Source organism: Bos javanicus, chromosome 23 (genome assembly GCF_032452875.1).
Source record: "Bos javanicus breed banteng chromosome 23, ARS-OSU_banteng_1.0, whole genome shotgun sequence".
Classification (NCBI taxonomy): Eukaryota; Metazoa; Chordata; class Mammalia; order Artiodactyla; family Bovidae; genus Bos; species Bos javanicus.
The window spans coordinates 13,031,251-13,058,191 of NC_083890.1; the positions used below are offsets into that span (position 1 = coordinate 13,031,251).

Sequence of the window (26,941 nt, forward strand, 5' to 3'; positions counted from 1 at the left end):
CGGCACTGAGCGCGGGTGGGGCGTGCGCTGGCTTTGTGACGTTCAGTAGGCAGTTCACAGCTAATTGTTCACTCTAAACTTGAAAGAGCAGTGTTCACATCCTCGAGCTACGTGGTTAAGAACCTAAACATAAAGGTTGCCTCATTGTTTCCAGCTTTTGCCCTAGGCTAAGCGCCGCAATGCTCTCTCATGTCAGGGATCAGCTCCCTAACAGGTGGAGCATCTCCACAGGTTAGCACCAGATTGAGAAGGTGGTCCCGGGGCATTGAAAAAGGCCCATGATCTGTGGGACTTTTCATGTCAGAAGGAAGGCAGGATACAGCCTGCCCTTTTCCTTTTCAGCGGTTTGCCAGTCTTAGCACTTTGGAGGGCTAGCACTTCTCACTGGCAGGCAGGTTGTACAGACTTCGCCCAATCACTACTCACCCAAAAGGTCACAGTTCCGGTCAGGGACTGTTTAGATTTTTAAAGCTCTAAGCATCTAGCTTTGATGCTTTTGAACTTTGGTGTTGGAGAAGACTTGAGGACTGGACTGCAAGGAGAGCCAACCAGTTCATCCTAAAGGAAAGCAGTCCTGAATGTTCATTGGAAGGACTTATGCTGAAGCTGAAACTCCAATACTTTGGCCACCTGACTCATTGGAAAAGACCCTGATGCTGGGAAAGATTGAAGGCAGGAGGAGAAGGGGAAGACAAGAGGAGGAGATAGTTGGATGGCATCACTGACTCAATGGACGTGAGTTTGAGTAAACTCTGGGAGTTGGCAGTGGACAGGGAGGCCTAGCGTGCTGAAGCCCATGGAGTCACAAAGAGTCAGATAGGACGAGTGACAACTGGACTGAAGCATCTAGCTAAGTGACACTCACGTAATTGAGAACTCAAATATTTTTGGGGTCTTGTTGAGTGTGAGTCAAGGAACTATATGACTAGAATTGGAGTCTTTCCTACTCTTAGCAAATGTTTATCAAGAACCCTCTATATGTCAAGGGCTCCCATGATAGTTCAGTTAGTAAAGAATCCGCCTGCAATGCAGGAGACCCTGGTTCAATTCCTGGGTCAGGAAGATCTCCTGGGGAAAAGATAGGCTGCCCACTCCAGCCAGTATTCTTGGGCTTCCCTGGTGGCTCAGCTGGTAAAGAATCTGCCCACAATGAGGGAGACCTGTGTTCGATCCCAGGGTTAGGAAGATCCCCTGGAGAAGGGAAAGGCTACTCACTCCAGTATCCTGGCCTGGAGAATTCCATGGACTTTATAGTTCATGGGGTTGCAAAGAGGGAACGCGACTGAACGACTTCACTTTCAGGTACTGATCATAGGCTTCTTAGGTGGCTCCGTGGTAAAGAGTCTGCCTGCAATGCAGGAGACTCAAGTTTGATCTCTGGGTCAGGAAGATATCCTGGAGAAGGAAATGGCAACCCACTCCAGTATTCTTGCCTGGGAAATCTGGACAGAGGAGCCTGGCAAGGTATAGTCCATATGGTCACAAAAAGGTCAGACACAACTTAGCAACTAAACAACAGTTGCTAAGAAACAACAGCTCTGAAGAAAATTAAAGTAAGAAATAGGGATGGTGGGGCTGTTTTGAGCCAGTGACCAGGGAAGTCTTCTCTGAGGATTTGCCATTTAAGCAGAATCCTAAATGAAGTGAGTGGTGAAGGCATGTAGATACCTGGAGATGAGCATTTCTGTTAGAGGAAACAGCAAGTACAAAAGTCCTGAGAGCTCAAGTACTTTGTTTGACCTGCTCACAGAACATCAATGGTCAGTTCATACAAGGCCTTACAGGCCATAGTCGAAACTTCACCCTGTGTTCTGAGTGTGATGGTAAGTGACAGGAGGATTTTGAGTACAAGATGACATGATCTGACATATTTTTAAAAGATCACACTTGCTGCTGGAGGTGGGGTGCTGTTAGGGTGCAAAGACAGAAGGAAGAAAGCCAGTTAGAAAATACAGTGGTATAAGAGAGACTGGGCCTTTGGGGGCTAGAGTGGGAGTGATGGAGTTGGTGAGAATTGGTCAGATTCTGAATATAGTTTTGAATATCTGAGCCAACATGATGTGCAGCCGCATTGGATGTGGAGTGTGAGAAAAAAGGAATCAAGGATGACATATTTCCACCAGCCCCTCTGTCACCAATCCACACACCTTAGATACCAAGTAAAAAAATGCTAGGTTCTTTATTGAGGTAGAGGAAGACTGGCAAGTCTTGTTTTGGACATGCCAAGAGTTTGAGGTGCCCGTTGGATAAACGGTGGAGGCAGTTCAACAGTGAAAACTGGAATTCAGATAAAAGTCAAGACTGGAGATACATATTGGGAGTCATGACCATGTGTGTGATAAAGCCATGAAACTAGGTGCAATCAACTAGGGAGTGAGTGTGGATAAGAAGAGAAGGTATATGAGGACTGAGTCCTGACTAGTTGGAGATGATCTGTGAAACAAGAATGGGGATGTTATACCACAAAGAGTTGCCATTGAGAAGTCGCAAAGTTTCTTACCCATCATGGTAGAATGATGGGTAAGTTTTTACCCATCCAGAGTAGATCTGCTTCTCTGGAGGGACTAGAGATTTCATTGATTGTATTTCCCACTTGGTCATGTCAGTTGTAAGTTACTTGCCATAGGTGCCTGCCATCTACCTCTACAAGGATTAAATCATGTGCTGCTGCAGCTGCTGACCTTCAACACCTCCTGATGGAGCTCAGGGTGGAGAGCGGAAATGAGGCACTCTGTGCTCGGGGAAAGCTGGCAGGATAGGTCTTCAGATAGTTAGATATTCTTGGAACTGATTTTAGGAGCCCAATTCTTGTATCTCCTTGTAACTAGAAAAGCACTAAAATCCTGCTTGGCAACAATTGTTTCTTGTGACTAGCAGAAGCTTCACAAGACCAGAAGAAATTCCACACACACCAAAAAAGTGCTTAATTGCATGTATTCCCCCTTTACCAAAATCACATATATCCTGTCCTTTCCTCCTGCCTCTTTGAAACAGATTCTCAGAGCTGTCTGAGGTGCTGTCTCCTGGGCTGCAATCCTCACATTGCTCCAAATAAAACTTAACTCACAACTCTCACATTGTGCTTTTTTTTTAGTTGACAATAATCACACTGAGACCTTAGAACTGCATTTGTCATCTACTTCTAGCAGGCATTTAGACTTCAGGCATACAATTTGTGGGCTATTGCAGTCAGGGTCTCTGGCAGGAAACATGGCACTTTTGAAAAGGTTAAGTAAGGAGAGTTTCATGTTACAAAGATGTGGCAAGATAAAGGGATGCAGCAAGGAAGTTCATAGGAAGTGTGTGTGACCAGCCTCTGGGCCTCAGGCAGCAAGACAGAGTGGTCATCAGAACTTGATGAATCCTGTAGCTAGAGGAGAAGCCCAAGATGCAGGAGCTGTTAAACGGGTGGAGAAGGGTGGGAAGAGGGTAAGAGGAGCAAACAATATCCAGCCAAGTACTGGCATTTCTAGCTCCATCTTGCTTCGGTAACCTTATTTTCCCTTTGTTTTCTGCTTATAAATTTATTTTGTCTCGGTGCTTTGTAAACCTCTTTAAATTCTTTTTGGAAGAGTTTGAAAGAATGGGAAAAAGTAAAGATGAAAGAGATGATCATGAAGAACACCTTCTGCCAAACTAACTCCATTTCCTTTTCAGATAAGATTGTGAGCCTAGTAAATAAGAAGGATCCCAAAGTGTACTTAATGTGTGAATTTAAATTTTATTTGCACGTACCATATTTCATGTGTATATAAATTGGCACATAATAAACATATGTAATATGTGTACATGTATGTCATATTTGTAAATTATACGTAATAAAATACCCACATGTCCTCCTAGGGTATCCATGCTATGGAGAGTATAATTCCCCATTGTTTGACTTTGAACTCAAACATCCAAGTTGTTTTTGCCAAATGGATGATGGCAGGCATTATGCAGTTAGAGGGGCTTGATGTGTGTCTGTCCTGTTGAATGTGCCCTTTTAATTTTCTGCACTGCCATGAAACTAGCCAGTTATCCAGGAATAATGAGAGTTCTGTGGATATGGCTGACTCACTGACCAGCTAAGCCCAGCCCAAAATAGCTGCCCCCAGCTTACCCAAGATGCATGAAAAATAAATGTTTGTTTTATATCACAGAAATTATGTGGGTTTGGTTACACAGAAAAAGCTATTTAAGAAAAAAAAAAAGAATGTTCTTCTCTGTACCTGTGGTCCGTTTCTGACTCTTACCCACCACTTCAATCTATTAATGTAGTGAGTTACATTAATAGACTTTCTATCAAACTATCCTATATTCCTGGAATAAACAAAACTCAGCCACTTTATAACATATAAAATTCAAAGCTAGGTCCAGTTTGGTAATCTTTAAAGAATTTTGTACCTATGTGCATTAATGAGATTTTTCAATCTTTTTTTTTTCACGTACTGTTCTTAAAAAGTTCTGGATTTAGGATTATACTAGCTTTATGAAATAAGCTGAAGTCTCCATCTCCCCTCCTAACCCCCATTTTTAGAACAGTTTGAATAAAGTAGGAATTAACTGGTTCTTGAATATTTGATAAGACTTAGTAATAAAACCATCTAGACTTGATATTTTCTTAGATCAGATAAATAAATATAAGCAACAATTAAGCGGCTTCATAGCTGGTCAACAAAAAGTGTTAAGAAATGCATCAACATCAGTCTGTCCTATCTGATGTTTTTAGGAGTGGCTTGCATGAAAACATAAAAGACAGTTTCTCATATTTTCAGGTGATAAAAATTTGATAGAGAAATCTACAATTATATCTTTAGGGTAAGAAAAAAACAAATTTAATTAAATTTATCATGATTAAAGGGTTGTGTAGATGCTTAGAGGGAACACTACCTCCTAGATTTGCATTTATGTTTTTATGTCTGTTCTTACTTCCTAATCATTGACTTGAGAGATGTTTGCTTCAATAGGAATTGGAGCTTTTCCTTGACCCCAGGCTGGGAAAGAGGGGCATATGTGGTGGATGCTTCAGCTTCTATAGTCAATCCCATTGTCTGAGAGAGGACCGCCATGCTCTCCTGCTTATACGACAAGCATTCAGAGTGTCCAGAGGAGAGTGGTCTGGATAATAATGTTTCTAGAGCAGGGCTTCTCAACCTTGGTACTTCAGGCATTTGGGGCCAGATAATTCTTTGTTGTGGGGGGCTGTCCTGTATCTTGTAGGATTCTTAGCAGTATCCCTGACCCCAGCCCATACTTGCCAATAGTATCCCTGGTCATTGTAGCAACCAAAAATGTCTCCAGACGATGCCAAATCAGTGGTGCCCAACCTTTTTGGTACCAGGGACCAGTTTCATGGAAGACAATTTTTTCCATGGACTCGGGGTGGGGACAGGGAGGTTGGTTCAGCAGTAATGCAAGTGATGGGGAGTGAAGGGGAGCAGCAGATGAAGCTTCACTCAGTGGACTGCTGCTCAATTTCTGCTCTGCAGCCCAGGGCCTAACAGAAGCCCTAGGGGTTGGGGACCCCTGCTGAAACTCCCCCCGGAGGCAAATTGTCCTCAGTTGAGAATAACTGGTCTAAAGACCATATTTTAGTAAGCGTAGTAAAAGCAGTGGTGATTTGGGTCAGAGAAGAAGAGTCATAGTGAAAACATACCAGTTTGTTTTAGAAGCTATTAAAAGGGCTATTGCGAATGGGGGACAGAATCATTTTGTGGGGATCCAAAAGGCAGAATTGGGGCTTCCCAGGTAATTCCATGGTAAAGAGTCTGCCTGCCAATGCAGGAGACACAGGAGACTCGGGTTCCATCCCTGGGTCAAGAAGATCCCCTGCAGGAAGGCATGGCAACCTGCTCCAGTATTCTTGCCTGGAGAATCCCAGGGACAGAGGAGCCTGGTGGGCTACAGTCCATAAGGTCGCACAGTGTTGGACGAGACTCAAAGAGTTGGATATGAAACTGAGGATGCATGCAAGAGGCAGAACAAAGGTCAAAAGCTTCAAATTACAAGGTGACAAATGTGGAATCTTTTTTTTAAAGGAATTTCCCACCAATTCAGTTTTTCCAGAAATAGGCAGCTAGTGGAATAATTTCAGTGCAGTTGAGTTTCCTGACACTAGCTGTATTCAAGCAGAGGCTGACAAACCACTTGTCAGGAATGCTGTAGAGAGGATCCTGGGCCGAAGAGGATGTAGATGGTTGATGCAGATGATTACCAAGTCTCTTCCAACTGGAGAATTTAATGTTTTAATTCAAACTGGGATGAGAAAACAGAAGGCTTTGGTGCATCAGACTAGACTGTGTCACATAAAGTGTCAGTGCCACTGCCTGGATCCCCTCAGCTCTCGCTATTGCTGGACATGCTGATGGCTTGTTTCTGTGAGCCCCTGGGGGCTTCAGGAGTGTGTTTAACTAGTGCATGAGGCAGACCAGCAGTGGTGGGGGGATTATTCCCCCCCAACCATCAAATGCTGCTGCTGAGTCGCTTCAGTCGTGTCCGACTCTGTGTGACCCCATAGACAGCAGCCCACCAGGCTCCCCCGTCCCTGGGATTCTCCAGGCAAGAACACTGGAGTGGGTTGCCATTTCCTTCTCCAATGCATCAAAGTGAAAAGTGAAAGGGAAGTCACTCAGTCGTGTCTGACTCTTAGCGACCCCATGGACTGCAGCACGCCAGGCTTCCCTGCCCATCAACAACTGCCGGAGCTTGCTCAAAGTCATGTCCATTGAGTTGGTGATGCCATCCATCTCATCCCTTGTCGTCCCTTTCTCCTCCTGCCTTCAATCTTTCCCAGCATCAGGGTCTTTTCTAGTGAGTCAGTTCTTCATATCAGGTGGCCAAAGTATTGGAGTTACAGCTTCAGGATCAGTCCTTCCAATGAACACCCAGGACTGATCTCCTTTAGGGTAGACTGGTTGGATCTCCTTGCAGTCCAAGGGACTCTCAAGAATCTTCTCCAACACCACAGTTCAAAAGTATCAACTCTTTGGCACTCAGCTTTCTTTATAGTCCAACTCTCACATCCATACATGACTACTGGAAAAACCATAGCTTTGACTAGATGGACCTTTGTTGGCAAAGTAATGTCTCTGCTTTTTAATATGCTATCTAGGTTGGTCATAACTTTTCTTCCAAAGGACAAGAGTCTTTTAATTTCATGGCTGCAGTCACCATTTCCAATGATTTTGGAGCCCCCAAAATTAAGTCTGTAGCTGTTTCCATTGTTTCCCAATCTATTTCCCATGAAGTGATGGGACCAGATGCCATGATCTTAGTTTTCTGAATGTTGAGCTTTAAGCCAACTTTTTCACTCTCCTCTTTCACTTTCCTCAAGAGGCTCTTTAGTTCTTCGCTTTCTGCCATAAGGGTTGTGTCATCTGCATATCTGTGGTTATTGATATTTCTCCCAGCAATCTTGATTCCATCTTGTGCTTCATCCAGTCCAGCATTTCTCATGATGTACTCTGCATATAAGTTAAATAAGCAGGGTGACAATATACAGCCTTGACATACTCCTTTTCCTATTTGGAACCAGTCTGTTGTTCCATGTCCAGTTCTAACTGTTGCTTCCTGACCTGCATACAGATTTCTTAGGAGGCAGGTCAGGTGGTCTGGTATTCCCATCTCTTGAAGAATTTTCTACAGTTGTTTATGATCCACACAGTCAAAGGCTTTGGCATAGTCAATAAATGTTTTTCCAGAACTCTCTCACTTTTTTGATGATCCAACGGATGTTGGCAATTTGATCTCTGCTTTCTCTGCCTTTTCTAAATCCAGCTTGAACATCTGGAAGTTCACGGTTCACATACTACTGAAGCCTGGCTTGGAGAATTTTGAGCATTACTTTGCTAGCATGTGAGATGCGTGCAATTGTGCAGTAGTTTGAACCTTCTTTGGCATTGCCTTTCTTTGGGATTGGAATGAAAACTGATCTTTTCCAGTCCTGTGGCCACTGCTGAGTTTTCCAAATTTGCTGGCATATTGAGTGCAGCACTTTCACAGATCATCTTTTAGGTGAGACCCTCATCCCCTCTGCCAGGATGTGGGCCCTGAAGCTGCTCTGTGCATGCAGAGGAAAGGTGTAGGAATGTCCTTGCTCACTGGCATTTAATTTACCAGTTGCCTCTGAGCTGGGGCTTTGGCAGATTCTGCTGAAATCTGAAAGACAACCTATTATACCGAGGGCCTGCTGCTGACGACTGAAATTGAGAAACTTGGCAGATAAGCAAACAGTAACTGGAAATCAAACTTCCTGGGTTGGTAGGAACACAGGCCCTGGAGACAAGGAGCTTCTGGGAGCCTCAGGACCAGAGCACTGAGCACTGCCCATGCCAGTGAGGACAGGTCAGTGTTCAGTTTTGACCCTCAAGAAGACTCCCATCAATTGCAAGGTGGGATGTTCACCTGGGAGGCAGCTGTCCCATAACAGGTAGATCATTGGACTGAGAATCCTGGTCCCCTGGGCATTTCTAGACCCATTCAGTGGGCATTAGACAAGCTGGGACCTGGGACCATTTGCTCCAGTACTTGCACCTGGACATACCTTTCCTGAGCAACAAAATACAGAGAAACTACAAAGGACTAAAAATAACTGTGCATATGTGCAGTTGGGGAAAATTATGGACAATAATAATCAGCTATACTCCAATACAAAATTAAAAGTTTAACTCAAACTAAAAGAAAGGATGAGTGAACGAGTGAAAGTTACTCAGTTGTGTCCGACTCTGCAACCCCGTAGATTATACAAGGCTATTCTCCAGGCCAGGATACTGGAGTGGGTAGCCTTTCCCTTCTCCAGGAGATCTTCCAAACCCAGGGATTGAACCCAGGTCTCACACATTGCAGGTGGATTCTTTACCAGCTAAGCTATCAGGGAAGCCCCTTCGTGAAAAAGATCTTCACGAACCAGATAATTACGATGGTGTGATCACTCACCTAGAGCCAGACATCCTGGAATGTGAAGTCAAGTGGGCCTTAGAAAGCATCACTACGAACAAAGCTAGCGGAGGTGATGGAATTCCAGTTGAGCTGTTTCAAATCCTGAAAGACGATGCTGTGAAAGTGCTGCACTCAATATGCCAGCAAATTTGGAAAACTCAGCAGTGGCCACAGGACTGGAAAAGGTCAGTTTTCATCCCAATCCCAAAGAAAGTCAATGCCAAAGAATGCTTGAACTACCGCACAGTTGCACTCATCTCACACGCTAGTAAAGTAATGCTCAAAATTCTCCAAGCCAGGCTTCAGCAATATGTGAACCGTGAACTTCCAGATGTTCAAGCTGGTTTTAGAAAAGGCAGAGGAACCAGAGGTCAAATTGCCAACATCCACTGGATCATCGAAAAAGCAAGAGAGTTCCAGAAAAACATCTATTTCTGCTTCGTTGACTATGACAAAGCCTTTGACTGTGTGGATCATAAACAACTGTAGAAAATTCTTCAAGAGATGGGAATACCAGACCACCTGACCTGCTTCCTAAGAAACCTATATGCAGGTCAGGAAGCAACAGTTAGAACTGGACATGAAACAACAGACTGGTTCCAAATAGGAAAAGGAGTTCGTCAAGGCTGTATATTGTCACCCTGCTTATTTAACTTATATGCAGAGTACATCAAGAGAAACGCTGGGCTGGAAGAGGCACAAGCTGGAATCAAGATTGCAGGGAGAAATAACAATAACCTCAGATATGCAGATGACACCACCCTTATGGCAGAAAGTGAAGAGGAACTAAAAAGCCTCTTGATGAAAGTGAAAGAGGAGAGTGAAAAAGTTGGCTTAAAGCTCAACATTCAGAAAACGAAGATCGTGGCATCCGGTCCCACCACTTCATGGGAAATAGATGGGGAAACAGTGGAAACAGTGTCAGACTTTATTTTTGGGGGCTCCAAAATCACTGAAGATGGTGATTGCAGCCATGAAATTAAAAGATGCTTACTCCTTGGAAGGAAAGTTATGACCAATCTAGACAGCATATTAAAAAGCAGAGACATTACTTTGCCAACAAAGGTCCATCTAGTCAAGGCTATGGTTTTTCCTGTGGTCATGTATGGATGTGAGAATTGGACTGTGAAGAAAGCTGAGCGCCAAATAATTGATGCTTTTGAACTGTGGTGTTGGAGAAGACTCTTGAGATCCAATTAGTCCATCCTAAAGGAGATCAGTCCTGGGTGTTCATTGGAAGGACTGATGCTAAAGCTGAAACTCCAATACTTTGGCCACCTCATGTGAAGAGTTGACTCATTGGAAAAGACCCTGATGCTGGGAGGGATTGGGGGCAGGAGGAGAAGGGGACGACAGAGGATGAGATGGCTGGATGGCATCACCGACTTGATGCACATGAGTTTCGGTGAACTCTGGGAGTTGGTGATGGACAGGGAGGCTTGGCGTGCTGCGATTCATGGGGTCGCAGAGTCAGACACGACTGAGCGACTGAACTGAAAAGAAAGGAAGGGGAAGGGAGGCCACAGTGTTTCAACTGAGGTAGTCTGATCCGGACAGCTCCTAGGGAAGCAACTTGGCCAACACTTCATGTGAACTCCATGGAGGACAGAATCCAGTCATTCTGTGATTCTGTCCTCCTGGGACTTTGGAGACCATTCAGTCAGTAAATGTTAATTGAACACCTGCTGCAAGCCATGCTCTGTGCCAGGCTTTGAGGACACAGAGGAATAAAATACAGTCCCATCCCATAGGAGTTTATGGTCTAGTTGGAGAGGCAGACACATTAATAGAAAATTACACATGGAGGTCTGAGGGAGCAGAGGAGGGTCACCAACTCAGGAGTAGTATGACTTCAGATTTAAATATGGGGAAACTGAGGCCAGAAGAAGAAAGTTGATGAGGTTATATAATTCTTGGGCATGACTGTTGACAATAAATATTTCTGATGATAGTCCATTTTGCATTTGCATTAGAAAATATTGGCACATGAGCCCCTCCCTGCTCCTGCTGCTCCCCCTGCTCTTGGCTTAATGTCAGAACTTGCTTTGGTTTAATAGCTACTGCTGGTTTGAGTTTTGCGTTTTTGTGTCCCCCAATCCAAACCCAACTATAGGGATCTTGTGGTCCAGAAGAGCCCAGCAGTCTCTGCTGTCAGTCCTGTCTGATCCAATTATCTGAAGCATCCTCATTACCCTCTTCTGCATCTCCTTAACTCCCTGTAATTTCCAAAATCTCAGGTTATGACAGTTTTCCACCCACCAGATACGCCTCACATTGTTCAATTTTGAGTTCTATTTTGCTTAGCATTGATGCTCTGAGAAATGCCTCCTACAACTTGCAGGACAGATGATCAGACAAAGCCCACAGAATTACAGGAAAGATACTCTGTATGCAAATCTCATCCTCAAACTCTCCTTAATTTTTTCCGAAAGTATCTGGGGAAGAATCTCTTTGCAAGTTGAGAATAAAGAAAACAGTAGGTGCTATGTTTCAGACAAGCTTGCTCCTGTGATGTGTGGGAATAAAGTTAGAAGGAAGGCAAGCTTTTGCCCTTTGCAGTCATTTGAAGAAATGGACTGTTTGGTTAAAATATGCACACACACCCAGAGTGGTGTATTTCTTGGTTCTTGACAGCTGCTCAGCCTCTTCTCTGGAAACTCCTGCTTCAGCGCTTGCATTTTCTCTCCAGTCACTGACCTTGTAGAGTACCTGAACATCAAAGTTTAGGGCCCAAATGGACCCATCTTTTATCCTAATAGCATTAGCTGCTGTGGAGGCTCGGAGGAGGTAAAGATGGCCTCTTCTGCATGACTTAGCAGTGGGAACACAGCCAGGGCCCTGCTCCGCTTGGTTGTCGCCTGCTCAGCTGTTAGTCTTTTCAGTGCTCTGCATGCTGGGGAGCCATTACTGCTTCTTTAGCAAGGTGAACATGATGGAGGGGAAGTGAGGCTATGCCTATCCAGTATCCGGCCTCCTTCCAACATGCGTGTTGTTTTTCTCGACCTGTATCCTACGGAAAAGAGATTTTCTATCTTAGTCCTTTCTTTAAAAATAATTTTGTTAACCTTGAGAATCGGTTGAGTAGCTCACTATCAACCAACAATAGATACTTGTCAAGTTCCAATAATAGTTGACCTTTGCAGAATGACTAATGTGTGCCAGGCACTATGATGCTACACGCTGAATTAATTTTCTCAACAACCCTTCAAGAAAGCATTTAGATAGAGCTTAAGTAATTCACCGTCACACAGCAAGCCACTAGTGAGACCAGGATTTGAACCTGAGTCTGACCTCAGAGCCCAGGAATCCACTTCTTCTGCCTCCTCCTCTATGCAGACCACTTTCAAGTGTCTATATAAACAGGTGTTAAGTGACCTCCAAAAATGCTTACAAAAATGCTTACACTCATAGGGAAGATGAAACAAGAATGTGAAATGCTAAATAATGCCAGACAGTATCTGCATCTAAGTGTCCTGTCAGTGAAGCAGGCAGTTAGGAACTCACCAGGTAGAGGAAAAGATCAGTGAGAACAGGGGGGGTTCTAACAGGCTGCATATGGAGAAGCATGGATTCCATCGACCTTGAAAGATGGAAAGGACTTAGGTAAGCAGAAAGGGAGAAATAAATCAAGCTATAGAGGACTTCAAACACATGGGTTCAGGTCCCAGCTCTGACATATGTGCAGTCATAGGAAAGTCCCTGAGTTTTTAATTGCTCCATGAGGCTAAGGGAGGTAGTACGTAGTCAGGGATAAAGCTGAAGTTTGGAAGCAGAAGAGGTCTCAGAGCAGTAGGGAGGGAGGCGGTAGTGATTAGAGGGGGAAAGGATGTTGACAAACTTCTCTCCTGACTTCACGGCAGTTCCATGAGTAATTGCTGTGGCAATCCATTGAGCTGCAGAAGCAAAACAAACCCCCCTAACTTCTAATTTTTATTTTGCCTTAGGAAAGGCTCTCGTCCCTCTATTTCTTCATTTGTAAATGGGGATAGTATCTCACAGGCAGATAATCAAGATGGTAGGAAGTACCTACCAGTAGCTGGCCCATTGTAGACCCTTAGTCAACATGGGCAACTGAGATTATGAAGCCAGCATGGTCCATACTTGGTGGGTAACCGAAGACCTGGGAAGAACAGAGGAAAGAAAAGATCTTTCTAGCCCAGACAAATTGGAATGCATGTGGAGAATTGGTACCTTGGTAGGTTTTTAGACTAAGGAAGACACATTCATCTGAGATGGTTAAATTGAAATTGTTCCCATGTCAAAAAACTGACATAGAACTTTTGCTCCTGTCTTCTTCCAGATTCCTGTCACTCTCCAGAGCTTGTTTGAACCAAAATAAATCCCTTTCTCCCATTACCTTGATAAAAGTCAAAGTGTTAGTTATGTCCAACTCTGGGATTTCCCAGGCAAGAATACTGGAGTGGGTTGCCATTACCCTTTTCCAGGGGATATTCCTGACCCAGGGATCAAACCCAGGTCTCCTGCATTGCAGGCAGATTATTTATCACCTGAGCCACCAGGGAAGGCCCTTACCTTGATAGGCTTGAATTAAATTTAGTCAGATATTGACCTCACTTTGAGGTTGCTTTCAGGTGGCATTGACTGGCCTATCAATCAGCCAGCCTCCCACAGTCCCCAGTGGTTTGTAGAAGGCAATGGGGATTCCTGTCTGCCTCACAAGAATCCAACTGGTAGGAACAATGGACTGAACCCTCTGTGAATCTGGGATCTCCATTAGGAAGTTAATAGGGGAAACCATATAGTACTAATCTTTGGGTTTCGGTCTCCTTTCTCACCAGAACCTGCTAAGGACACAGAGAGATTCCATGGTGCGAGATTCTCAGATTGTTTCTCAGGTGAGTGATTCTCAGAGATTCTCAGATTCTCAGGAGTTTTCATCATGTTACCGCACCATCTTCTTTTGCCATGCAATACCCACTCCCAAGCCCCAGCCTCATTACTTCCCACTGCCCATTCAAATTCAGCTCTTTGCTATGCTAAATGACAATTTCCCAAACATCCCATGTTGTTTCCTGCCTCTGTAACTTTGCTTACACTTTTTATTTGGGGCATCCTTTCCTCCCTTCCTCGCCTACCTAAGTGCCACTCATCTTATATACTTGACTAAAATATCACCTTGGTTAGGAAGCCTCTTAGGCTTTGCCTTGCAGGTAGGGTTTGGTCCCCCAGGTATGCTCTTGAAGCACCAAGTGCATCTCCTCTAGCAGCCCTTCTCATCAATATTGCAGTGGCTGGTTTACTAGTTGTTAGGATGTAGTTTCAGATTCTTGAGCAATGACCCAAAATAATAGTGACTTGAACAAGATAGAAGTTTATGTTTTCCCTCTAGGCAAAACTTGAGAGTGCTCAGGCACTTTCCATGTTATTGCTCGGCCTCCCTAGGATGTTAACCAGCATAGTGCAAGTTGGCTCACAACCACACTAGAACTTCAGCGTGCCTTATTTCAAAGCCAGCCTCTTAAGCACCAGGTCATACTGCCTCTATTAGTGGAGCTGAGCTCATTGCTGATGGAGGAGGAAGATATGAACAAGTGAGAGAAGTTCAGGGTATATTGGAAGACACTTTGAGTGCCTGGTGGGGATTGATGGAAGTTTATATCCTAAAGTTTAGGTCTTACGGTATGCTAGACTTGAATGTTGAAAATATATCTGATGATAGTCATCAGAGAGTGTCATTTCTCAGGCACATAGTCCACAACCACTGCCTCTGAAATGGAATCAGCTCCAAGTGCCTCTTAAGACTCTCCTAAACCTTTCTCACATTATGTTGAAGAGACGTGGGTCAGATCTTTGCAAAGGTAAATGGAATAGAAATGCTAATACTCAATGAGCCACTTGTAAAGAAATAGCCTGAATCATCCACCTTCTGAGCTGTTTCCAAAGTTGACTGATCATCAGAATCACCTTGGCACTTTAATTGAAAAGAAGCAGGATCCTGAGCTGCTCCATGGCCATTGACTCTCCAGGGTGGGCTCAGGAATCTGTCTATTTTTGTAATAGTTTTCCAATTATTCTGATGACAAGCTGCTGTGCGTACCTTTGCACTTAAGAAACCCATCACCACCCTATATTTATGCTAACTTCAACCTACCAACTGACCCCCTATTTCTTTCATGGCAGAAGCATTGATCTGTCTTCAGTGAATTAGTGAAAGTCCCTCAGTCGTGTCCAACTCTTTGCAAACCCATGGACTGTACAGTCCATGGAATTCGCCAGGCCAGCATACTGGAGTGAGTAGCCTTTCCCTTCTCCAGGGGATCTTTCCCACCCAGGGATCAAACCCAGGTCTCCCACATCGCAGGCGGATTCTATACCACCTGAGCCACCAGAAAAGCAGTCTCTCTTTGGACCAATGGAAAGGTGATTCTCATTTGACATTCTCTCTAAACTCTAGGTTATTGCACTGTCCAAACGGTTTTGAACTTTCTCCAAGCCGGCTCAGTGCCAAACCTATTCGCTAGAAACCTAAAAACAGAACTGAGAAATTGTTTGGTTAGTTGAAATTAATGATAAACTAGAAATAAAATTTTCTTATTGTTTAGTCACTAAGTCTTTGTGACCCCATGGGCTGTAGCTCACCAGCTCCTCTGTCCATGGAATTTCCCAGGCAAGAATACTGGAGTGTGTTGCCATTTCCTTCTCCAGGGGATCTTCCTGACCCAGGGATGGAACCCACGTCTCCTGCATTGGCAGGCAGATTCTTTACCACTGAGCCACCAGGGAAGCCCCTAGAAATAAAATAATAAATATTTTAAAAACCTACAATTTGGATAACCACAAACCCAACCATTTTACATCTTGTGAAGAGGTTTAGAAAATCATTAGACCTCAGAACTTCCAGTAGCCACCTAACAGAGATTTTTTTTTTTTTTCCTTACATTTGACCATCCATATCCCATTATGGTAGCTCAGCTGGTAGAGAATCCTCCTGCAATGCAGGAGACCCCAGTTCAATTCCTGGGTCAGGAAGATCCCTGGAGAAGGGATAGGCTACCCACTGCAGTATTCTTGGGCTTCCTTGGTGGTTCAGATGCTAAAGAATCCACTTGTAATGTGGGAGACCTGGGTTAGATCCCTGAGTTGGGAAGATCCCTTGAAGGAAGGCATGGCAACCCACTCCAGCATTCTTGCCTGGAGAATCCCCATGGACAGAGGTGCCTGGCAGGCTAAAGTTCATGGGACCTGTTAGTTCCAATTTATAGGTGAAGAATCTAAGGCTCAGAAAAAAGTATAACTGAATTCAAACCTAGATCTATTTGAGTCTCAATTCTGAGTTATTAAACTATTCCTCCTCGTGGTGTTCATGTATGGTGGGGGGTGGGGCAGGAGAGAGGGAGAGAACAAGGAATAGAGGTGGAAAGACAACTTCTTACTAGGACCTGCTGTCTATTGTCCTTTTCTGTCTGCATATTCTCATGCCAGTAGCAACCAACTCAGGAACAGCCTCTGATGCTCCAAGGCAAACTTTAGCAAAGAAAGTTGAGCTGTTCCTATGCCAACAAGCTACCCCTCTGCATCATTTCATAGCCTCAGTGGACCCACAAATATCATTTCCAGCTAATCACATATGCACCAGACAGTTATGCTATACAATAAATGATTAACACATTCAGCTGATTCCCTTGAAGACAATTCACCAAATTTATTGGGAGGTACTTTTATTCAAGATGACACTTGGATTCTTCTTTTGTACATTTCTTTCCTCTGCTGATTCACTGTGTATTGTGTCTGGATCACTTGGCTTTTCTAAGTCAACAGAGCTGAATGGGAGAAATCCAAGCATTGTGATTGCTGCTGGGGAAATGGCAGATTTGCCTCATGAGAGTTAGAGTTGGGGCACTCTTTGGGATCAAAAGCATACTAAATCTGAGGCACTTGAAGAGGGAGATAGCCATCACATATGGTTCAAAGTTTCCCTTGGAGATTGAGTTTCTCTGCCCAAATGCTGCTATTTGCTGATGGGAGGAAAATTATACTGGACCTTGGTTTGTAGCAATTAGAGTAAATTCTCCTGTGGCAGGCTGGGACCTCCAGAGCTCTAATTGGTTCTAATGTAGAGTGGCTTAAAATAATTTACTCTTCCAAAGGCTAATCTCTCATTTCCCAGAGCAGATTGAATTGTTCAGAAATGAGCCATTGAGAGAACTCTTCTCATTCAGCCCTAGATTTGTGGCACATCTTTCTAAAAAAGAAAAAATAGAGGCTGATTTGAGGATGGGGTGGGAAGAGGCTGGCTGGGCCTGTTCTGTAATGCCAAACATTTTTTCTCCAGTCTTTACATTCTCATCCTTGTTCCCCAAACCTAACTGATGAGCCCCAGATAATGTGCATTAAGAAAACCATTCTAGGACTTCGCTGGTCACTCAGAGGTAAAGAATATGAGTGCCAATGCAGGAGACGTGGGTTCAGCCCCCGGCCTGGGAAGATCCCACGTGCCACAGAGCAACTAAGCCCATGCTCCGCAACTACTGAGCCCATGCGCAGCTGTTGAAGCCCATGCATCTAGAGCCATGCTCCACAACAAGAGAAGCCACTGCAATAACAAGCCCTGCACTGCAGCTAGAGAGTAGCCTCTGCTTGCCACAACTAAAGAAAGCCCACACAGCAATGAAGACCTAGCACAGTCAAAAATAAAATAAGCTTGTGTGTGTGTGTGTATGATCAGTCATGTCTGACTCTTTGTGACCCCATGGACTATAGCCTGCCAGACTCCTCTGTCCATGGAATTTTCCAGGCAAGAATACGGGAGTGGGTTGCCATTTCCTACTCTGGGAGAGCTTGCTGACCCAGGGATCAAACCTGTGTCTCTTGTGTCTCCTGCACTGGCAGGCAGATTCTTTACCACTGTGTCACCCAGGAAGCCTCTCTCTCTCTCATATATATATATATATATGTTTTCCATATACATATATATATATATATATGCACACATATGAAAAAACATTCTGTACCTTCACCAGTCAGAGTCCTGGATGGTTAAAAAGTAACACTAGCCAGGTACAACCATGTGGAAAAGGTGCCATGGTACAAGTTCTTGCCCTACCCTACAACCAATTAACTCAGTTTTTCATCTGTAAAATGACCTAGTTGGACTCACTGCTCTCTGAAGACTCATAAACTGATTAAAGAAGAGTTAGATTAAGTCCTTTTCATTATTCTAAAAAGGGTTTCCCAACCTCAGCACAAATAACATTTGGGGCCAGATTAATCTTTGTTGTGGAGGCTGTCCTGTGTTTGCTAGGATGTTGGAAAGCATCCGTGGTCTCTACCTACTGTATCACTAGCACCACCCACCCTGAGTTGCAACAACAAAAAGTTCCAAACATTGCCAAATGTCTTTTGGCGGGATGGGGGGCGGTGGCACAAAGTCATTGAGAACCACCTTCAATAGCTCCCAACTGCCAACAGACAATTCACTCATTTATTAAATATTTAATACTATTTATTGAGTTTTTACTAAAACCAACAATAACTAAGATATAGTCCCTGTCCTCAAGAAACTCATAGTCAAGCTAGGAGGACAGACAATTATAATCTGTTGTAGCATATGTAATGACCAAGAGAGATGCAGAAGAAGAAAGGGGGGATATTTTCTGAGGGGGAATGCAGAGGGAGCTCAGAATGCTTTTTGGATAAATTAATGATTAAATGGAACATTAAAGGATAAGTAGAAATGAGCCAGGCATCCCCAGCTGGGGAGACAGCCTGAGAAAATGCATAGTAATAAAAATTATGACCTACTCTCACAAAACTCATTAAACTAGAGAGATGTGAGAATGAATCAGACAAAGAGACCAGCTTCCTCCTCCATTCCAGGTCTGTATGGTCTCTTTTAACATCCCATTGTTGGAAAGGAATTCAAAACTATAGAGAACTCCTAGCCATTGTTCTACAGAGTCTCCCATAGATGTTACTGCTACGGAGCTCTCCAGGGTACTGAACCATATCAATCTGAAGCAACTCTCAACCTAGGGACCTTCTTAGAACCCTTATCTCTCCTTCTAGGCCCTGACTCTTGGCCATTCCTGCTGCCCTTGGCTGATGCCATATAGTGTAAAGCGAATAGCTTTACCAACCCAAACAGTTCAAATTAAGAGACACAAATAAATGATAAATTATTATTATAAATTATAAATCATGGTGAGTCCCAATAGTCTTGCTGACTTTATTTTTTTTAATTTACTTGGAATTTTATGTTTTCTAATATATCTATGACAACATGTATTTCTTTACTCTGAAAAACATCATTTAATATAAGATCTTGGAATAAAAGATTTTGGAATCATAGGACTGGGGTATGAATCCTAACTCTGCCACTTAATAGCTGTCTGACATCAGGTCAGGTAACTTAATCCTCAGAGGGCTTCCCAGGTGCTAAAGAAGTCACCAAGCCATGCAGAAGACATAAGAGATACAGGTTCAATACCTGGGTCAGGAAGAGCCCATGGAGGAGGGCATGGCAATCCACTCCAGTATTCTTGCTGGTGAATTGCCATGGACAGAGGAGCCTGGAAGGCTCCAGTCCATGGGGTCTCAAAGAGTCAGGCATGACTGAAGTGACTTAGCGCACACACAGCACATTGTTTACTCAAAATGAGGTAAATGGGGGGAAAATGGATAAACCTTTTTTCAATAATTCCCCTTATTACCAAAGATCTGGAGTCAGAATGGCTTTAGATTTCTCAACAGTAATATGTGAAGGAAGAAGACAATGGAGAAATGCCCTTCAAAATAGGAACAATTATCCCTCATCTAAAATTCTATACCTAGCAATGGCAACCCACTCCAGTACTCTTGCCTGGAAAATCCCATGGACGGAGGAGCCTGGTAGGCTGTAGTCCATGGGGTCGCTGAGGGTCGGACACGACTGAGCGACTTCCCTTTCACTTTTCACTTTCATGCATTGGAGAATGCAGTGGCAACCCACTCCAGTGTTCTTGCCTGGAGAATCCCAGGGACAGGGGAGCCTGGTGGGCTGCCGTCTATGGGGTCACACAGAGTCGGACACAACTGAAGCGACTTAGCAGCAGCAGCAGTAACTCAACTATAAATCAAGTTATATAGAATAAAAACATTTCCAGACCTGTATAGTCTCAACGAATTTCTCTCCTGATGCATACTTTCTCAGGGAATTACTAGAGTGCATGCACCACCAAAAAAAAAGTAAGCTAAGAAAGAGAGGCATTAAATACAGGAAACATGAGCTCCAGCACTGTTAAGAAGGATTAAGAAATACCCAAAAGGATGGTAAACAGTGATCTCAGATTGCCAGTTGTGAATAAGGCATCCAAGACAACCAGTCCAGATTAGAACAGAATGCCTCAGAGGGTAGATAGAGAGTTATTGTCACCAAGGGGGCTTCCCAGGTGGTGTTAGTGGTAAAGAACCTGCCTGCCAGTGCAGGAGACGTAAGAGACTGGGGTTTGGGAAGATCTCCTGGAGGAGGAAATGGCAACCCACTCCAGTATTCTTGCCTGGAGAATCCCATGGACAGAGGAGCCTGGTGGGCTACACTTGACAGAGTTGCAAAGAATTAGACATGTCTGAAGCAACTTAGCATGCACACGTCATCACCAAGATCCCTACTGCTGTTGACCCTTTTGTTTTTAACTTGAGGAGAGAATTCCTGGGTGAGTGTAGCTGAGACGTTTGTTATTGACTTGCCTGAGTCATTTCTAATGAGGATGATGCTTTTCCTGCAGCATAGCCCATTTTCTGGATCAGCTAAGGATGCTCATTTCACCCCCAAAGAAGTGTTCTACTTTGATCTACCTAAGGAGCACTAGGAAAGCAGAAAACCCAGAGCAGCCCACACTTTGGACTACATTTCTTCTGGATACTGAATACTTGACCCCCACAGCAGCCCTAGAAGATGGCTGCAGATGTCCAGCTCTGGTTTCCCAAGATCCACTCATGACCTTGTCCAGTCCAGACAAGGTCTTCCAGAAGGGGCTCTTGTAACCTCTTGAAGAAACTGAAACCAGACTGCCCCAGAGACTCTGTTTAGTTTATCTCTCTCCTGAACATCTTCATCAAACAGGGGCAGACTTCCTTGGTGGTCCAATGGTTAATAATCTATCTGCAAATGCAGGGGACATAGGTATGATCCCTGTTCCAGGAGATTCCACATGCCACGGGGTAACTAAGTCCATGTGCCACAACTACTGAAGCCCACGTGCTCTAGAGCCTGTGCTCTGCAACAAGAGAAACCACCACAGTGAGAAGCCCATGGGCCTCAACCAAAGAGAGTAGCCTCCGCTTGTCATAACTAGAGAAAAGCCTGTGTGCAGCAATGCAGTCAAAATAAGCAATTATAAATATATATATATATATATAAACAGAGACAACATTGCCCTGTCGTCCTGAGCTAGATTTGTGCTTCTACTCAACAAACATTGTTTAGGAAAATATACTTAGTTAGTAAAAACTATAATGAAAATCAAGAGAATGATTAGCACCATAGTCAACATGGCAGTTACTTCCAAAGAAGAGTTTGGAGGTTTTATTTAGAGAGGAGCATTTGCAGAACTTGTAAGATACCAGTTAATGTTTGATTTCTCAGTTTTTGTGATGAGTACATAGGTGTTAAATGTACTATATTTTCAACTCTACATATATTTAAAATACAGTCCTATACATATAATTTACTTAATAGTAGACATTTACATAACAATCAAAGCACCCTGCAAAGTAATGAAATCATATACCTTCAGTTAACTGGTAACCTTCAGATAAAACTTTCTGAGTGTCCCTTCTGTGCTGGGACCCTAACTGACGTTTTAATGTCTAGACGTCCCTAGCCAGTAGTACATTTTCATGTTAATATGAATTTTGAGGACCAGAAAGCTCTCCCAAGCCCAAATAAGTAGCTGTCTAGGGACTTTCCTGCTGGTCGAGGGGTTAAGAATCCACCTTCCAATGCAGGGGACCCGAGTTCAATCCCTGGTCTGGGAACTAAGACCCCCCCATGCCACAGGGCAAGTAAACCTACACACTGCAACTACTGAGCCCACCACAACTAGAGATTCCACACGCCACAACGAAGATTTCACGTACTGCAACTAAGACCTGATTCAGCCAAATAAATAAAAAAAAAAATAGCTGTCTGATGGGTTGGATTTCAGGCAATATCCCAGAGGAGTTCCCATGCCACCTCCCAAATCAGACCCAGCCGCTCGTGGTTTTTATAAGCAGTCTTGTCCAAGAGAAGACAGACACCTAAAAACATCTCCCCCCAGTGGTGGGAAGAGGGTCTGCAGTCGTGGCTGTGTGTGGAAAGGCTGCTCATTAGTTTATTATTCAGTCAATTACACGGGTGCCTAAGTTTAGAGAGGCTTGGGGGAATTTGCTTCGGACTTGTGGAAATTTTAATCCCTTTTCCAGCTTTGTCCCAGAGAAAAGGAAGACCTCCATCCTGGCACTGGCAGGGATCCACAGTTCTCACCAGCATCCTCAAGTTGCTTTAAGAGAGGATTTTTTTTTTTTCCTTCTTCACAGAATGAGTCAGATGCTGACAAGACTCCTCGCATCTCTCACCATCTTCCTGTTGCCCCTTCCAATCTGAAGATCAAAGCTCACCTCAGGAGAACCTCCAGAGGGAAGAAATAGCCAGCGGAACCCCCAGAGCCAGGCAGGAAAAGCAAGTAAACAAGAGATTGACGCACTTGGTAGGCGAGTTGGAGGAGCCTCCAACGCAGTCTCCGCCAGGGTCAAGCGTGAGCAAGGGGAAGCTGAGGAAGCGGTCCCGGATGGGGGCGGGGCCCCGGGGGCGTGGCCACCGCTCATTGTTCCTCCGGGTTCCCAGGGAAGAAAGCAGGCCTCCAGCAAAACAAACGTGCCGAGGGGAAGTGACTGGCAGGAGGGAGAGTGACTTGAAGTAGAATGTGCCTTATTTCCCCCGGGGTTTCTCAGGGACACAAGAAGAGGCTTAGAGAAGAATCTGGGGCAAAACGAGGCAGTGTGGATAAATGCATGGGACCTGGAGATGGGCAGACCTGAATTCAAATCCTAGAGCCTCAATTTCCTGATCCTATCATTAGGTTTCTCGGGATCTTGGTTTTACTGTTTGCGAAATGGGAATGACACTTCTCACCCATAATGTTTCCTTGAAGGCTTGATAAGATAATGCACTTTTTAGTGTCTGACACAGAGTTTTGTTTTTGTTTTTAAGTTAACTGTTGTTATTCAATTCAGTTCAGTTCAGTCGCTCAGTCGTGTCCGACTCTTTGCGACCCCATGAATCGCAGCACGCCAGGCCTCCCTGTCCATCACCAACTCCCGGAGTTCATTCAGACTCACGTCCATCGAGTCAGTGATGCCATCCAGCCATCTCATCCTCTGTTGTCCCCTTCTCCTCCTGCCCCCAATCCCTCCCAGCGTCAGAGTCTTTTCCAATGAGTCAACTCGTCGCATGAGGTGGCCAAAGTACTGGAGCTTCAGCTTTAGCATCATTCCCTCCAAAGAATACCCAGGGCTGATCTCCTTCAGAATGGACGGGTTGGATCTCCTTGCAGTCCAAGGGACTCTCAGGAGTCTTCTCCAACACCACAGTTCAAAAGCATCAATTCTTCAGCGCTCAATTGTCTTCACAGTCCAACTCTTACATCCATACATGACCACTGGAAAAACCATAGCCTTGACTAGATGGACCTTTGTTGGGAGAGTAATGTCTCTGCTTTTGAATATGCTATCTAGGTTGGTCATAATTTTCCTTCCAAGAAGTAAGCATCTTTTAATTTCATGGCTGCAGTTACCATCTGTATCAGTGGGGGTGGGCACAGCTGGGAGGGAGCATCCTGCAGTGGGGAGCTAGCTCTGCCAGCTGTCAAGACATGGGTGTCAGTTCACAGAGTGAGCCTGAGCAGGTAACTCCCTGTTCCTGGAGCCGAACTTCACCTACCTAGAATGAGGGTGCTGATAAATGTCTCCCGGGCTTGTTCTGGTGCCAAGATCCTGGGTTCTAAAGACCTGTATCTGAGGTGGGACTAAGAAATCCTCTGACTTCAAACAAAAATAATGTAGAGGCAGGCTAGGGAGGTATTTGTTCCCATCACACTGGTTTCCTTGGAAACTTTAGTTTTATTATGATGCGGCTGCCGTCTCTGAAAACATTTTCAGATTCGTTGGTTTAAAATAATCTGCAGAGCCAGTTCTTGGAGCCAAATTAGAAAATCATCCCATTGCTTTGTAACCATGATGTTCTTCTTTCTGTTTCTTTCAAATTTTAACTTCAAAAAGCTCTCATTAGATTCCAGTTTCAATTTTACCACTAAGTCATGGAGGATTTTTTTTTTTTTTTATCTCTTCTGACCTTGGTTTCCTCCCCTGGAAAATGGTGATGATAGTATCCACTTGTAGTGTGGCCAAAGGACGCACGACCTTTGCACACACATGAGCAAAGGACTACAACTGCAGTTCCAGGCAGAATGCTGGGCTCAGCGTGGCAGTAGCACGTATTAATACATCTACATATGCGTGCCTTCACTCTGTCATTCCTCCCCCACCATGATTGCCCGTTTTACCAGTTTATCCACCACGTAAATTCACAGCCCACTAAACTAGCGTGCTCTATGTTGGAAAAATCTGAGGCTTTTTCTTGCTGTGTTTTTCTCCTTTACTTTTGCACAGACTACCTCATTTCTGACACTTCTGGTCACCAAATGTGTGTTTTTTTCTATTCACCAAGCAAGTCTCTGACATCAGCTGGGAGTTCTATCAGTATAACTCAATTCTGATACTATCTGCCTAGAAATTGCTTTAGATCTCACAGGTTAAGGGGTTAGTCCTACGAGATTACCCCACAGTTCAGATGCCACCCATAAGTAGTAGGGCCCCAGGCTCTCTACAGATTCTATCCAGGTTGGCTACATTTCAGAGGTTTCCCTGTGACCCCTCCTTGCATTCAATTGACTTGCTAGAGCAGCTCACAGAGCTCAGGGAAACATTTTCTCACATTTACCAATTCAGTAAAGTATATGATAAAGGATATATCATATCCAGAGGAACAGTTACATAGGGCAAAGTCCGGGAGAGTCCTGGGTGCAGGAGTCTTCTGCTTCCATGGACTTGGGGTGTGTCACCCTCCCAGCATGCAGATGCATTCATGTGCCTGGAAGCTCTCCTAACCCCATACTATCAAGATCTTATGGCGGGTTCCTCACGTAAACATGATCATTATTAACTCCATTTCTAGCCCCTCTTCCCTCTCTAGAGAAGTGGGAGGGGCGCTGAAATTTCCAAGCTTCGAATCATGGCTTGGTCTTTCTGGTGACTGGCCCTGACTCAGGAGCCCACCCAGAGTCGCCTTGTTAGAACAAAAGATGTTCCCAGTGCTCTTACCACTGAGGACCTTACAAGGACTTTAGGAGCCTTGTGTCAGGGACTGGGGATGAGACCAAGTATTTATTTCTTATCATGAATCACAATACGTATCACAGACTCCAAATGATCTTCGTCCATTTCCAAAAATCAAATATACTCTCAGAGGTAAAGAGTCACTACCATGAGGGATATTCAAAGAGTTGTGCTCAGATACTAAAGATTTTTCTTTAAACTATATTTTGTGCTTCTATGTGTGTATATGAGGGCTTCTCTCGTGGCTCAGCTGGTAAAGAATCCGCCTGCAGTGCGGAAGACGTGGGTTCAATCCCTGGGTTGGGAAGATCCCCTGGAGAAGGGAAAGCCTACCCAGTCCAGTATTCTGACCTGGAGAATTCCATGGACTACAGTCCATGGGGTTGCAAAGAGTCTGACACGACTGAATGACTTTCACCGTCACTGTGTGTATATGAATGTGTGTGTGGGTACATTTGCTAGTTAATAAAACCCTCAACCCTTGGGAAACCAGCAGACCTACAGCCAATACTGTGGTGCTCGACCAGGACCTGGTTTCAAAAAGTCAGAGCTCAGAACGATAGCTAGAAGCAAGGAAATACAGAAGCCAACCAGGCCTGGCCTCCAAGCTCAGGGAAGCCCACTCTTGCTGAGTGACCTGTGTCCACCACATCATCTTTTCAAATGTATTCACCAGAAATATGGAAAGTCACATAAGGCTTGTAAAGGCCGATATAGTGGGACTTCCCTGGCAGTGTAGTGGTTAAGACTTCACCTTCCAATGCAGGGGCTGCTGGTTCAATCCCTGATCGGGGGGGATGTAAAATCCCACATCCCTCATGGCCAAAAAACCAAAATATAAAACAAGCAATATTGTAACAGATTCAATAAAGATGTTTAAAAAAATGGAAATACATTTTTTTAAAGTCTTAAAAAAACATAATTGAAAGAGACACATGTGCCCCAATGTTCATCGCAGCACTGTTTACAATAGCTAGGACATGGAAGCAACCTAGATGTCTATCGGCATACAAATGGATAAGAAAGCTGGGGTACATATACATAATGGAATATTACTCAGCTATTAAAAAGAATGCATTTGAATCAGTTCTAATGAGGTGGATGAAACTGGAGCCTATTATACAGAGTGAAGTAAGTCAGAAAGAAAAACACCAATATATATGGAATTTAAAAAGATGGTAATGATGACCCTATATGCAAGATAGCAAAAGAGACACAGAGATAAAGAACAGACTTTTGGACTCTATGGGAGAAGGCGAGGGTGGGATGATTTGAGAGAATAGCATTGAAACATACATATTTCCATATATGAAATGGATCACTAGTCCAGGTTCAATGCATGAGACAGGGTGCTCAGGGCCGGTGCACTGGGACGACCCTGAGGGATGGGAGGGGGTGGGTGGTGGGAGGGGGTTCAGGATGGGGAACACACGTACACCCGTGGCTGATTCTTGTCAATGGATGGAAAAAACCACTACAATATTGTAAAATAATTAGCCTCCAACTAAAATAAATAAATTCTTTAAAAGTCTTAGAAAACAACCAAAAAAAGATTGATGAAGTAAAATTATCAAGCTGACCAAAAAGTCTTTTCCATAAGATTGTTGGAAAAACCTGAATGAACTTTTTGACCAACCCAATACTTTTA

The 26,941-nt window shown here is 44.1% G+C and overlaps 1 long non-coding RNA gene across 2 annotated transcripts; it reads left to right on the top strand.

Moving 5' to 3' along the window:
- The first annotated feature begins 53 nt into the window (after nucleotides 1–53).
- Nucleotides 54–26,941, top strand: LOC133236207 (uncharacterized). 2 transcript variants are annotated; one of them, XR_009732785.1, is made up of 3 exons: nucleotides 54–735; nucleotides 13,719–13,775; nucleotides 20,643–26,941. It is a non-coding gene; the product is annotated as an uncharacterized LOC133236207 (long non-coding RNA). The 2 variants fall into 2 exon arrangements; XR_009732784.1 differs by having other exon boundaries at nucleotides 22,438–26,941.